The sequence below is a fragment of the Mytilus galloprovincialis genome, chromosome 14 (assembly GCF_965363235.1).
Source record: "Mytilus galloprovincialis chromosome 14, xbMytGall1.hap1.1, whole genome shotgun sequence".
NCBI classification, from domain to species: Eukaryota; Metazoa; Mollusca; class Bivalvia; order Mytilida; family Mytilidae; genus Mytilus; species Mytilus galloprovincialis.
The window spans coordinates 71,754,594-71,769,032 of record NC_134851.1 but is presented as its reverse complement, the minus strand read 5'-3'; the positions used below and the strand labels follow the sequence as shown (position 1 = coordinate 71,769,032).

General features: G+C 31.9%; 1 pseudogene; it reads right to left on the bottom strand.

The window, feature by feature from the left end:
• Positions 1–2,309: 2,309 nt before the first annotated feature.
• On the bottom strand, positions 2,310–13,311 carry LOC143058179 (uncharacterized; annotated as a pseudogene).
• Positions 13,312–14,439: the final 1,128 nt, after the last annotated feature.

The window sequence follows — 14,439 nt, the reverse complement described above, 5'->3', positions numbered from 1 at the left end:
TTTTTCAGTTGGTTGACAGGAAAGAAAGAAGAATTTGCTCGTCAGCAGAGAAATCGCTCGTATCGTTTATAGTGCTTTGATGACATTACAAACAGTGCAATAGTTAATTTTATATTGTTATATTTATACCTTCACCTTACATGTATGCTTTTTGCAACGGTTTTTATAAGTCATTTTTATTGAATATGTTTTACAAACTTCTATTTTCATACTGAATTCAAATCCAAAAAGAAATGTAGTGTTCCAATTGCAAATAGTTATGTCCCTAATTTGAACTAAACTGAATCACAGAATGACTTTTTGAAAAAATATGAGGGTATGGATAGGGTGCCTAATCTTCTTTTCTTAAATTTTTATTTCCTTTTTCTCTACTCTTTTATTAATTTGGCAAAAAAATCTCATCTTTATATTTAAGCATCCCATTATTCTCTATTTTTTTTTTCTCAATTATTTATTTAGCCCTTCATTCTGCCCATTACATGTATTTCTCTATTCTGTATACCCCACAATGGCCTGTCAGACGCCCAGTTTAAAACATTTTATATAAGTGACAATGTATATAGTTGTTTTTTTTACTTGTGTTAATAATAAAAAAAAATTTAGTGCTTTTAATGGTTAATTCTTGCTTGCAGTGCTTTTTTTTTTGAAGATGCAATTTTATATGGTGGCATATATACACAGGTGAACTTAATACCTCTAGGCTCAGTGAACTTTAATACAACTCTTAATGTATTAAATTAATAGTTTCAAGAAAGTATCTTAATCATTTTCAGTGCTGTTTTATATAATATTCATGATATTGATACTTGTCAAAGTACTTGTTTTGTTTTTGAAACTAACTTGTGAAATACAAATGTAGCCTGTGTTGTGTTTTTTAAAAATTTTCATTGTATTAAATTTATATACCAGGTCATCAGTTTTATTGAATGTGTAATATTATACCAGAAACAGCAACGTTCCAACTTCCAATACAATCATATCAAAAGCATGAGAGTTGTTAAAAAGTAACCTATATAAATCTGTTGATTTCCAATAAGACAATTTTGTTGTCGAGCCTGCAACTTTTGTTGCGGAAAGCTCGATATAGGGATAGCGATCCGGCTGCGTTACCTAACTATTTAAAAGGTTTATATTTTAGAAGGTGAAAGACCTGGATGCTTTATACTTTGTATATAGATGCCTCATGTAACGAAGTTTCCGTCAGTCACATGTCCAATGTCCTTGACCTCATTTTCATGGTTCAGTGACCATTTGAAAAAAAAAGTTCAGAATTTTTGTAATGTTGAATTCTCTTATTATAAGTAAAAGGATAACTATATTAGGTATGTGCTTACCTTGCAAGGTCCTCATGCCCGTTAGACAGTTTTCATTCGACCTCGACCTCATTTCATGGATCAGTGAACAAGGTTAAGTTTTGGTGGTCAAGTCCATAACTCAGATACTATAAGGAATAGGGCTAGTATATTTGGTGTATGGAAGACTGGAGGGTTACATGTCTAGCGGGCAGATGTCATCTGACCTTGACCTCATTTTCATGGTTCAGTGGTTATAGTTAAGTTTTTGTGTTTTGGTACATTCTCATACTTTATGCAATAGGTCTACTATATTTGTTGTATGGAATGATTGTTAGGTGTACATGTCTAGCAGGCAGATGTCATCTGACCTTGACCTCATTTTCATGGTTCAGTGGTCAAAGTTAAGTTTTTAAGTTTTGGTCTTTTAATCTAATATTATATGCCAAAGGTCAACTATATTTGGTGTATGGAAATATATTATGATCTATATGTCAGTCCCGCAGGTTTTATTTGACCATGACCTCAATTGCACGGTTCATTGCACAGTGTTAAGTTTTTATGTTTTGGTCTATTTTTCTTAAACTATTAGTAATAGGTCTTTATGCAACCACACAGTACCAAAAGATTAAACAAAACACCACACATAATGACGTACTGCAACACATTCAGGACACTATGTATTGTTTTAGAATCTGAAAATCACAATCATGTCAATGATATGGAAATGGAACCAGTAAATGTACACTTTTTAGATTACTTAACTGGACAAATAAAATATATCATTAATTCTGTTGTATATAAATTTGGCAAATAAAATTGTGTTGTTCAATTTGTCATTGTGCCGAATGTGGGTTGGTAAAGGCTTACAGTATTGAGTACGGGTTTTGCACATTGTTGAAGACCCTACATTGGTTTCTAGATATTTGCTTCTATGTCATTCTGTAGAGAGTTTAATCATTGGCAGTCATACCTTATTTTTATAAACTGACATACATTATTGAATTGAGATTGTGAAATATTTAATAAATTGTATTAGACAATTTCTTCAATCAACAAAAGTATTTCTCTGGCAAGTTCAATATCACCAACACCAAGTGAAATTATGTCTTCTTCACAGTTAAGATAAGGCGCATTACGAACAATTTCATTGATTGCTGAGTCGTTGAGATATTTGCAGCCTGGTGCATCCTCATCTTCAAGAACACTATGAAAATCAAGTAAGTTATCTTTCAGGAGAATGCTTTCATTGTCACTGATATGTCTGTGTAGATCAGCATCTTCATCTTGTAAATTATATTTTTGCTGTGCTGAAGCAATGTTATCAATAAAGTCTTATCTATCACAACATCCACATTCACAGTTTGCTTTGCAGAATGAGCAACATTTACAAGTCTTTGTTATGCTGCGGTCTGGCTTATTGTCTAAACTAAAGTAGTCGCTCAAAATTTCTTTGCAACATTTAACTTTCTTGCAAAAATCAGCAACACTCTCTTTACATCTGCCTTTGGAAATGTAAAAACTTGAATAATAAACAACAAACAATGCTTGTCTTCCGTCTCGACCTGCTCGACCACTCTCCTGAGTGAATTGTTCAACTCCACGAGGGGCGCCCCAGTGGATAATCTGCTCAACATCTGCAATATCAACACCCATACCAAATGCAATTGTTGCAAACACAACACGTACTTTGCTATCTAGCTTGGGGAATTCGGACATAACATGCACTTTGTTTGCTTCAGCTGTCGAACGATGAAACATGGCAATGCGTCTACCGTGCACTTTCTGAACGTTCATAATAAAAGTATTCGTATAATGTTGCACATGAACTTATGTAACGACACTAGACAATGATCTTTTTAGCCTTTTCATCATTCACTTTAGTATCATTCAATATCCATTGCAGGTCGGTCATTTGCTTAGTGGTTTTCTTAACAATGTACGTTAAATTAGGTCTTTCAGGAAGCATCCATATAGTATCTGTCCTGTCTTGCTCCATGTTTAGTTTTTTTTCATAATTTCAAATTTCATTTCTTTTGTTGCAGTTGCCGTTAAAGCAACAAATGGTGTTTTCTCTAGAAAAATTAATCGCAACTCGGCTAGCATGGAATATTCTTGTCTGAATTCAGCACCCCTGAAAGGACAATTACAAATATTTTCTACTGACTTCTGATCATAACATATCACAATTTTTTTAAAGGTAAACAAAGGCTGTAATGTTTTACTTACCTGTCAGGATAAATATATACAAACCAGTTTTATATCACCACATAAGAAGACGGAAGTAAATGTTACAATAATTGGTTGTTATTGCAACGGTATCAATAAAATTAGTTCCTGAAATAAAAGAATGTTAAGATAAATAGAAAATAAACCATGGTGACATTATCATTAAAAATATATAGTGAAAAAAATCTCTAATTGAATACCCGAATAGTACTAAAGAGTCATTTAAGGACCTTAAAAGTTTTAAGATAGCTCGATTTAAGATGTTTAAAATACAAGACAGCAGAAAAATTTCATTCTGAAAACATTAAATTCTGGTGTGTTAACATACAACTAGAAACTGTTCTCACCATTCAGTTATACAATGGGCTTCATCTATGACGACAGCTTTTACAGCAGTGTTGAAATTTCCACTTGTAAGACTTCTTTTCCATAAACCTGGCAGGAGTGCAGCCTCAGGGTATGAGAGGTTTTTCGTGTACAACTAATTTTAAGCTTCATACAATAATAAAATATAATTTGACACTTGCTTAAAACTAAAATGAACATATTGAATAGTAATAGAAATTTAAGGATGGAAAAATAACACCATAAAAATACATTCAATAAATATCTTATTTCAATGCACACATTCATAACAGAAGAAATGGTTCAGACATGTTAAAATAAATAAATAATAACTGACATGAATGAAAAGTTACAGATTATAATGCATGTATTTCTTTAAAACACTGTCTTTTAAAATATATTTAAACACAACAATACGGTAAGGTCCACGTTTAATGGTCGCACATTTTCTTTAAATTTTGAAACTGATATAACTTGAAAAACAAACAGTATTATTTATTTACTCACATGAAACAAACCGGGGTGTGGTATTCAGTACGTAGGAGAAACTGGACGATATTTATCTAAACGCACTCAAGAACATCTGTATCGTTTTAAAAGACCCAATAAATTCAAAAGTATCATTTACCAACACCTTAAGAAGCACAACCAGAAGGATTATCGCCCCTGATACCAAGGTCTCTCGTGGTGAGAACTCTCATATAAATATTGAACTTTTATGCTAAAAAAAACCAACAAAATGTCTAAAGACTGGGAAAATGAATGGGAAAGTGACATATGCAGCAGACAATCAATGCAAACCAACCCATATTACGATGATAAACACTTAAAACCGAGTCGAAATGTATCTGACTCGACAGAAAACGTAAACAATATGGCGCCAACATATGCAAAAGTAACTGCTGGTAACCTTACAATCAATACAGATACAAACGGAACAAAAACAAATGATACAAACGGTGTCAAACCTATATTTATCAAAGAAACAGACGTTTTTGGAGCCTCAAACCCACCCAAAGAACTTTGGCTCACCCACTTAGAAATATTCAGAGGAATGTCAATGTCAATAAAAAGAGAACATATAAAAAGAAATTCAGAGAATAGGAAGAATGTGGAGGTTATACTTAGACGCAGAAGAAGACAGGCTTAAACTCCTAAGTGAAGGAGTAGTCCTCAGAGGAAAGACCATCCCCCTCCTTCCACATAACCCAAACAACCCCAACTATAAAAGCAATTTAAAAAAAGTTAGAGTAAAGAATGTGCCATTATCTGCAGATGATGGACAGATACAAAGAGAATTAGAGAAGAGAAATATCAAAGTTATATCCATAAACAGAGACAGATTAAGAGTAGATAATCAAATGACAGATTTTGAAACAGGAGACAGAGTGGTTTTCTGTGAGAAATTTGAGGAACAACTGCCAAAAACTATGCAATTTTGAAAATATCTTGCTAGAGTCTCACACTTTGGTCAAATAGACATAAACACACATTTCATCTGCAGTAAATGCCTCCAACATGGCCACTTTACAAGTGACTGTCCCAATGAATGGATGTGTAGAGGCTGCAACAAGTCAGGTCACAAATTAATAAACTGTCCAACATTTTTTGAAAATATGAGACAAAAAGAAACAAAAGACCAACAAGAGAAGGAAAATCAAATAACAGAACCTGACAACATAATGCAAGAAACAACACAAAAAGAACACATAGAAGATATCACACATCAACACAATCAAGAAGTGGACAAAACAGATGGATGTACAGATCTTTCAATTCAATTAAGTGCTAATTTGGAACAGAACATAACAGTTATGACAGATGACAAACAAAATCTAACCCCAGAGAAGAAAAAAGAAAAAAAAAAGAAAAACATACCAGAAAAAAATGAAAGCCTTTCGCATAGTGCAGTCTCAAAAACCAACAATTCAGGTAAACAAACAAGTCAGAAACAATTGGACATAAACAGATTTACCACTCCAAATAGAAGACAAGAAAATCTAAAAGGAAGAACACCACCAACTCCACCAAGCCAAGACAAAGAAAACAAGGCTGCAAAGACTTAATCGAAAACTTTAATTATATCTTTTATCTTAATACAAAAAAAAAATTAAAAAAAATGATGTCATTGTATATAATGTATATAATCCTTTCCATACTTAGTTATCCTTTATTACAAAAGAGTGATAACACAAATGAAATCTATATGTCATACATTCAGTATCAACATAAAATCAAATGATATCTGAAGTATTCAACAGTGATGATGATACTAGTACATTTGTATTTTATCAACAAACTTACTTGTAAGAAATGTATAAAATCAAATACATTTTAAAAAATGGGCTTTCCCATGTCTATTTTTAGTAACAATTCAAACTTTATTAACAACAGATATAATGCAACAAGATCGCAACAAAAAATATTAAAAGAAAAGAAAACAACAGTAATACTTACATTATCTGTTCTGACAAGTACCGACTGTCAAATCTTATCTAATAAACCTAAAAATAAATCAATAAAATTAAATAAAGTAATACATATTTACATAAATAAAATTTCATATTATTCGTACATGATGATACTGTTTGTAAAAAGATGTTTTCAGATGCACAAACACAAGCTACGTAATACAGCAAGGAAATCATGTAGTAAACGAATGACTTTGTGTTATAGAACTTGTTATATTACAATAACGCAATGTAAAGACTTACAGCTATATATACATTGGTTAATATGTAATTTGTTGTATACTATTTGTTACGAGAACACAACAGAGATACCAAAAGACTGTCTAACAACGTATAGGTATTCTCTGTTTTTATCATACATGTGTTACAGTTTGTATGTTACCATCATTGTACGCGCATGGTTTGCATGCTTGCGCTACTGTCATGTACTCGTATTTCTTTATTGTATACATTGTATAATATGTAAACACCTTATAACATGCATAAGATCAGAAAACATCATAAAGCTTATATTTAAAGTTAGAACAAACATGCCAAACGATCACATACGGCTAGCGGAAACTTTAACTAAACTAGGCACTTTTGGGGAAAAAGCTAATATAATAAAAAATAAAAAATTGAAATTGAAAACATCCATATATGTACGCTAAATGTTAAAGGACTCAGAGATAAAGAGAAAAGAACAAGATTTTATCAATGGATAAAAAATCAAAAAAGTCTTATAACTTTTATACAAGAGAGTCACTTTGATGAAAATCTTGAAAAAAAAATTATATACTGAAACTAGTAACGTTATCTATTTTAGTCATGGTACAACCCAAAGTAGAGGGGTAGCCATTATAATTGATAATAAGTTAGAATGTAAAGTAATTAATGAAAACAAAGACAAAGACGGTAGAATACTAATGTTAAATATAGAAATAGAAAACATAATTTATTCGCTCATTAACATATATGCACCAAACATAGAAACGGAAAGAAACAAGTTCTTTAAAAATCTCTCTGATTTCATAAGTAATTATGCAATTGGAACAGTAATACTAGGCGGCGACATGAACGATGCATTGTCAAACTTAGATAGAAAACTTACTAATGGAAAACGAAAAAATATAAAACCAGTAAACAGCTTAAAATCTTTAATTAAAACACACAATCTAATCGATATATGGAGATATTTAAATCCGAAAAAAGTACAGTTTACCTGGAAAAGACAAAACTTCAGTCAAGCAAGTCGAATTGATTACTTTTTAATTAATAAAGATTTTGTGCTCAATACAAAATCAAGCGATATAAGAACCGCATTAATAAAAAGCACAGACCACCAAGGCGTATCTCTTAAATTACAAAGCGTAACGGCCGAAAGTAAAGGTCCAGGATACTGGAAATTAAATAATTCTATTTTAGAAGAAAATGAATATTGTAAAGAAATAGAAACAATAATTGCAAAATATAAAACTATCATGCAAGACACAACTACGGATGTGCATCTTCTTTGGGACGCGATTAAATTTGATATTAAACTATTTACAATAAATTATTGCAAAAGTAGAGCTTACAATAAAAATAACGAAATAAAGCAAATGGAAAAAAAATTAACACTCTTAACTGAAAAATACCAAAAAAATGAAAATAATGATATTTTGCAAAAAATAAATCAAATTGAAAATCAGCTAGAAACACATTATGAATATAAAGCTAAGGGCGCCCAATTAAGGTCTAAACAAGATTGGGTAGAAAAAGGCGAAAAAAATACAGCTTACTTTTTAGGCCTAGAAAAAAATAAACAAACAAAAAAAACAATAATAAAACTAAAAGACGACCAAGGAAATATTGTTACAGATCAAAGTGAAATACTTCAAATTGAAAAGAAATTTTACGAAAAACTATATTCAACAGAAAACGAAAACATAGCCCAATCATGGGAATATATTAACAGTACTGAAGTAAAAAATAAATTATCAAAAAATGAAAGTCAGACGTGCGATGGATATGTTACAATAGATGAACTAACACTAGCAGTAAACAATTTAAAACCCAATAAAAGCCCAGGTAAAGATGGTATCTCAACAAATTTCTATAAAAAGTTTTGGCAATCATTAGGTCCAATCCTTGTTAACATCTTTAATACAAGCTACGACAGGCAAAAGCTACCATTTTCCCAAAGACAAAGTATTCTTAATCTTATATACAAAAAGAATGATCCACCAGATCTTTCAAATTATAGGCCAATCTCCTTATTAAACTCGGACTATAAAATACTATCTTACACATTAGCTCAAAGAATAAAAAATGTACTAAATTTAATAATAAATGCAGACCAAACAGGATATATAAAAGAACGATATATTGGCTTCAATCTCAGACAAATACAAGACATCATAGATTACGCCGACAAATTTAATGTTGAAGGTGCAATTTTGTTTCTAGACTTTTCAAAAGCATTTGATACCTTAAAATGGACCTTTATGTACCAAACTCTCGAACATTTCGGCTTTAACAGTTCATTTATTAACTGGATCAAGACGTTATATTCTGATATAAATAGCTCAGTGTTCAATAATGGATGGATTTCTGCACCAATTAGTCTAAAAAGGGGGGTGCGTCAAGGATGCCCCTGCTCTTCCATGACCTACGATTTTTCTAAACGAGCAATATGTGTCAGGTAGATTGATTCAATAATGAGGATGTTAAAGTAAGGGTCAAATACGGTACAAAATTACGTAATTATAAATGTGAATGATTTGCAATTATATATGCTTATATTGTATTTTTTTTTCTATTTGTAATTGACTAACAATCAGTCAGATTATATTATAATTAAAAATGTATGTTTCAAACACAAATTAAACTAACAAATACTAACCAAATTTATTATATACTGCTAACGGTTAACGAGGCCGGGATAAGGTACCGGTATTTGATGTATCAACTAACAAATGTGAAAAACTATCAATAAAACATGAGAACTGTTAAAAAAAAAAAAAAAAAAAAGAAGCACAACCATCCTTTTAAATATTTAGCAGTTCAGCCTTTAGAAGTTGTAAATAAGCAGCCTGGTGAATCGCATTCAAAGTTTGTACGATCACGGAAAATAATTGAATTAAATTGGATTAAAAAATTACAGACAGTTTACCCTCTCGGTCTAAATGATAATATCATGGGAATTGGTAATATATCTAGAACCAATTCCGTTAACATTTTGGATATAGTTTCTAAAACTGTTCGTAAAAAACGTTCTCACGGTCGTAGAACAAATCGCAATCAAAGAAAATTTCGGACCAATCATACCAATATTTCGGACCTAATTTCTATTTCAAAAAACAACGGCAGACATTATCTGTTAACAAAACTCTGTTCGTTACCGGTTAATAAGTTAAATAAAATTTTGGAGGATTGCAACACAATTTCATATAGCAGTCCTAAGTATGAAATTGTTCAAATTATTATGGCATATTGTTATTCTAAATCATTTCCCAAAATTGATCGCCCTGAAGATTATAAAAAACAGTTTATTAAAATTAAGTATGTCAATAAAGGCTTTGATTTTGTAAATATTGCCGGTATATTTAACGACCATTCTGTTAAAGAACAAATTCCTGGATATTTTGACAATACTGAGCTACCTCTTATTTGTTATATTTACAAGAAATCTACCCGGAAATTTGTGTTTAATTATAGTCAATTGTGTAAAGATGTTAATATCAGTGAAAATACACCTACTTCATGTAATTGCAGTAATTCCGAATATATTTATGGACCCATTTGACATGTTATTACAGGAGATCTTAACATCGTTCAAGACCGAGAGTTAAAATCATTCCCCAGTAAAGGACCTAAATATCGTCCCCCGTCAATTATTAATTGGAATGAGTGTCGTAATATCATCCACGACTCACTTCATACTTACTGTATGAAATGGATAAAACGGGAAAAATCTGACAAAAAATCTTTGGACTCCTTTTTTTAATGCAGTAATGAAGATAGTTGATATACGTATTCAACATTTTAAAGAACATTTTACTATAAACAATAACCACAATAAACCTATTTCTCGTATCACACATAAACTAAAAGAACTAGCCAAGGAATTTGTTTTTGTCCCGGCAGATAAAGCTGCTAATAATATTATTATTGTTTGACGTAAATTTTACATTGAGGTTCTGAAAAAGGAAATCACCAATTCACCAACATTCCAACTGACTCCATTTTCAGAAAACGAAATCTGTAACAAACATAAACTGTTAGCCACCGCTTTACAAGCAGAGCCAAATACAATGAAAGTCCCAACTATGTATTGGCTTCCGAAGCTACACAAAACCCCTTACAAATATAGATTTATTTCGTCTTCAAGCCATTGTTCAACTACTAAATTGTCTATTCTTCTTACCAGCACACTTGGTACAATTAAAAACCTGATAATAAATTGTTCAAATAAGGCCTTCGAAAATAGTGGAATAACTTACTTTTGGAGTGTCAAGAACTCGTTGGAAGTACTTGATAAATTGCATGCTTATATTGGTGATTTTGAATCTGTTCAAAGTTTTGATTTTTCTACCCTGTATACCACATTGCCTCACTTCTCATTAAGAAAAAATTCACACACCTAATTAAATGGGCATTCAAAAAATCAGAATGTGAATATATATGTTCAAACTCTTTTAGGTCATTTTTTAGTAGCAATAAACAAAAAAAACTATGTTAATTGGACATGCTTTGATACTATATATGCCCTTGAATTTTTACTAGATAACATTTTTGTTCGCTTTGGAGATTCCGTATATCGTCAGATTATCGGAATTCCAATGGGGACTAACTGTGCACCACTTATTGCGGACCTTTTTTTGTATTGTTATGAGTTACAATTGATGACAAAAATAAACAAAGACCCATAGAAACAACATCTGATAAACAAATTTAATAATACTTTTAGATATTTGGATGATATTTTGGCTCTCAATAATGACGACTTCAGTATGTATATTAATGAAATTTATCCTGTTGAACTTACTTTAAATAAAGCTAATACTAACAATGACCACTGCCCTTTTCTTGATCTTGATATCTATATCACTAATGGAAAGCTGAATACTAAAATTTATGATAAAAGGGATGATTTTTCATTTCCTATCGTTAATTATCCGTTTTTAGATGGTGACGTTCCCTTGTCACCATCTTACGGTGTTTATATATCTCAACTTGTACGATTCGCTCGTGTATGCAACAATGTTTTCGATTTTAACGAGAGAAATTTATGTATCACTGAAAAATTATTACACCAGGGTTTTCGATATCACAAACTAGTCAAAACATTTACTAAATTTTATCATCGGTATAAAGACATCATTCGTAAATATTGCTCAACATGCAGACTTCTAATACGTTCAGGTATTTCACATCCAATTTTTTATGGTAATATTCTTTATAAAGCACAAAGGTGTCAGTATTCACCTCAGAAACTTACAAAACCTTTGAATAGACTTATTATGAAGGGATATAATTACGATACTGTTGTCAAGTCATTAAAGATTGCATATTTTGGCGTTAATATTGAGTCACTGATAAGGTCTTTGCATCGGAACTAAACACATTTATTCTAAAATACAGTTGTTGGCATGACACGGGTTATGTTCTTCTCATATATGTTATGATGGTATGATACTAAACCCCTAACAAGAAGGATTGTGCCTGATGTTCATATGATGAAATCATAATCTTTCAGTCAGTTTAATTGAAGTCTGGAGCTGGCATGTTAGTTAACTGCTAGTAGTCTGTTGTTATTTATGTATTATTGTCTTCTTTGGTTACATCTTCTGACATCAGACTCGGATTTCTCTTGAACTGAATGTTAATGTGCGTATTGTTATGCGTTTACTTTACTACATTGGTTAGAGGTATAGGGGGAGGGTTGAGATCTCACAAACATGTTTAACCCCGCCGCATTTTTGCGCCTGTCCCAAGTCAGGAGCCTCTGGCCTTTGTTAGTCTTGTATTATTTTAATTTAAGTTTCTGGTGTACAATTTGGAAATTAGTATGGCGTTCATTATCACTGGACTAGTATATATTTGTTTAGGGGCCAGCTGAAGGACGCCTCCGGGTGCGGGAATTTCTCGCTACATTGAAGACCTGTTGGTGACCCTCTGTTGTTGTTGTTTTTTATTTGGTCGGGTTGTTGTCTCTTTGACACATTCCCCATTTCCATTCTCAATTTTACTCTGATATGAAAGAGAGAGACAGTCTTGGTAATAATGATGAGCTTTTGTTTACCATATGATGTTTAAATACATGTGTCATTTTTATAAATTTCCTCGAAAAACTAAAGATTTTCTTATCCCAGGCATAGATTACCTTAGCCGTATTCGGCACAACTATTTGGAATTTTGTATCCTCAATGCTTTTCAACTTTGTTCTTGTTTGGCTTTTTAAATATTTTTGATATGAGCGTTAAAGAAATACATGACATGTATTACAGGCATTACGAGATAAAAACAAAACAAAAACATCAGCCCTCCCCATTTTTTGAATGATGCATTCTCTAACTATATGAGACCAACCCTCTCAGTATCTCGAAATTGCTATGTACTTACCTTTATATTTTTGACACTCTATACCCATGTCTTGAAGCTTTTTCATCTGATCTAACATGAGGGCTTGTAAGGGTGATATAACCAGAATTGACGATTTCTTCGTTGTTGTCATCTCAAAGAGCTCGGGTAAATGGAAGAAAATGCGTGATTTTCCATATCCAGTTGGCAATACAATGAAACAATCTTTGTTTTCCAGTATGGATTTGACAGAATCTAGTTGTTTTTCTTTGAATATAAATTCGTATCTTTCTTGTATTAGTTGAAGCGATTGGTCGGCATCCATGTTTGTTTTGAAATACCCGCACTAAAATTTACAGGATGTAGTCAGTGCACAAAATCGAAAGGTCTAGTTCACTGATCGGTTCCATCTTACAGGGAACGACTGACGATATATTTGCACTGTACGCCTTCAAGCCCTCGATAGGCTATAGGCCGCTAGAGGGCGCAGAATTAATCCAGTTAGGAAATACCCCCTTTTTGATTTAAAATGCCCACCCCCTTTTTATACCCCCTCCCCGCCAACACTAAAAATGCTGCTTTGCAAAATTCCTCCGCAGTTGTTTTGAAAAATGAAATGTCATCTTTTATATAATTCAAAAATTTATTATTAAGTTGAAAAAAAAATAATAAGTTCATATTTAATTCCCCCCCCTTTTATGAACTGAAATTGATTGCCCCCTTTTAATACTATCTAATTTTAATTATAAGCATACCATAGCATTATTACAGCCATTCTTTTATAAACTTTGTAAAAATATATATTGAAAATTTCTAAACATCCAGCAATTTACGATAATATGTGTAAAGTTAATAAGATTTAAAAAATAATACATATTTTTTAACACTGTAATCTCTAGCACCTCAAAAAAGGAAGTTATCATTGCCCCACATTATCCTCTATCCCTAATTTATATAGTTTCTATACAATACAAATCATTTAACAATATTAATTACTTACCACATAGTTCTTTCATAATAATTTGTCTTTTATTAATTCAGATCTGGTTGTGTGCATTTCTCAGATTGTCACCTGCTGAGATCACATTTGGAATTAACTTCCTTTAGTCCAGCCTCTGAATAGGGACATATACGAGAAAATCTGCATATACTTCTTTTCATACGACCGCAAAAAAAATACTTGCGGTCTTATATTGGTATGACGTTGGCGTCGTCGTCGTCGTCCAAAGACACATTGGTTTTCTATGAAATTTAAACACAAGGTTTATGACCGCAAAAGGAAGGTTGGGATTGATTTTTTTAGTTTTGGTCCCAACAGTTTAGGAATTAGGGGCCAACAAAGAGCCCAAATAAGCATTTTTCTTGGTTTTCGCACACTTACTTGAATAGAAATTTAGGAAATTTAAACACAATGTTTATAAACACAAAAGGAAGGTTGGGATTGATTTTGGGAGTTTTAGTCCCAACAGTTTAGGAATTTAGGGCCAAAAAGGGGCCCAAATCAGCATTTTTCTTGGTTTTCGCACACTAACTTTAGTATAAGTAAATAGAAATCAATG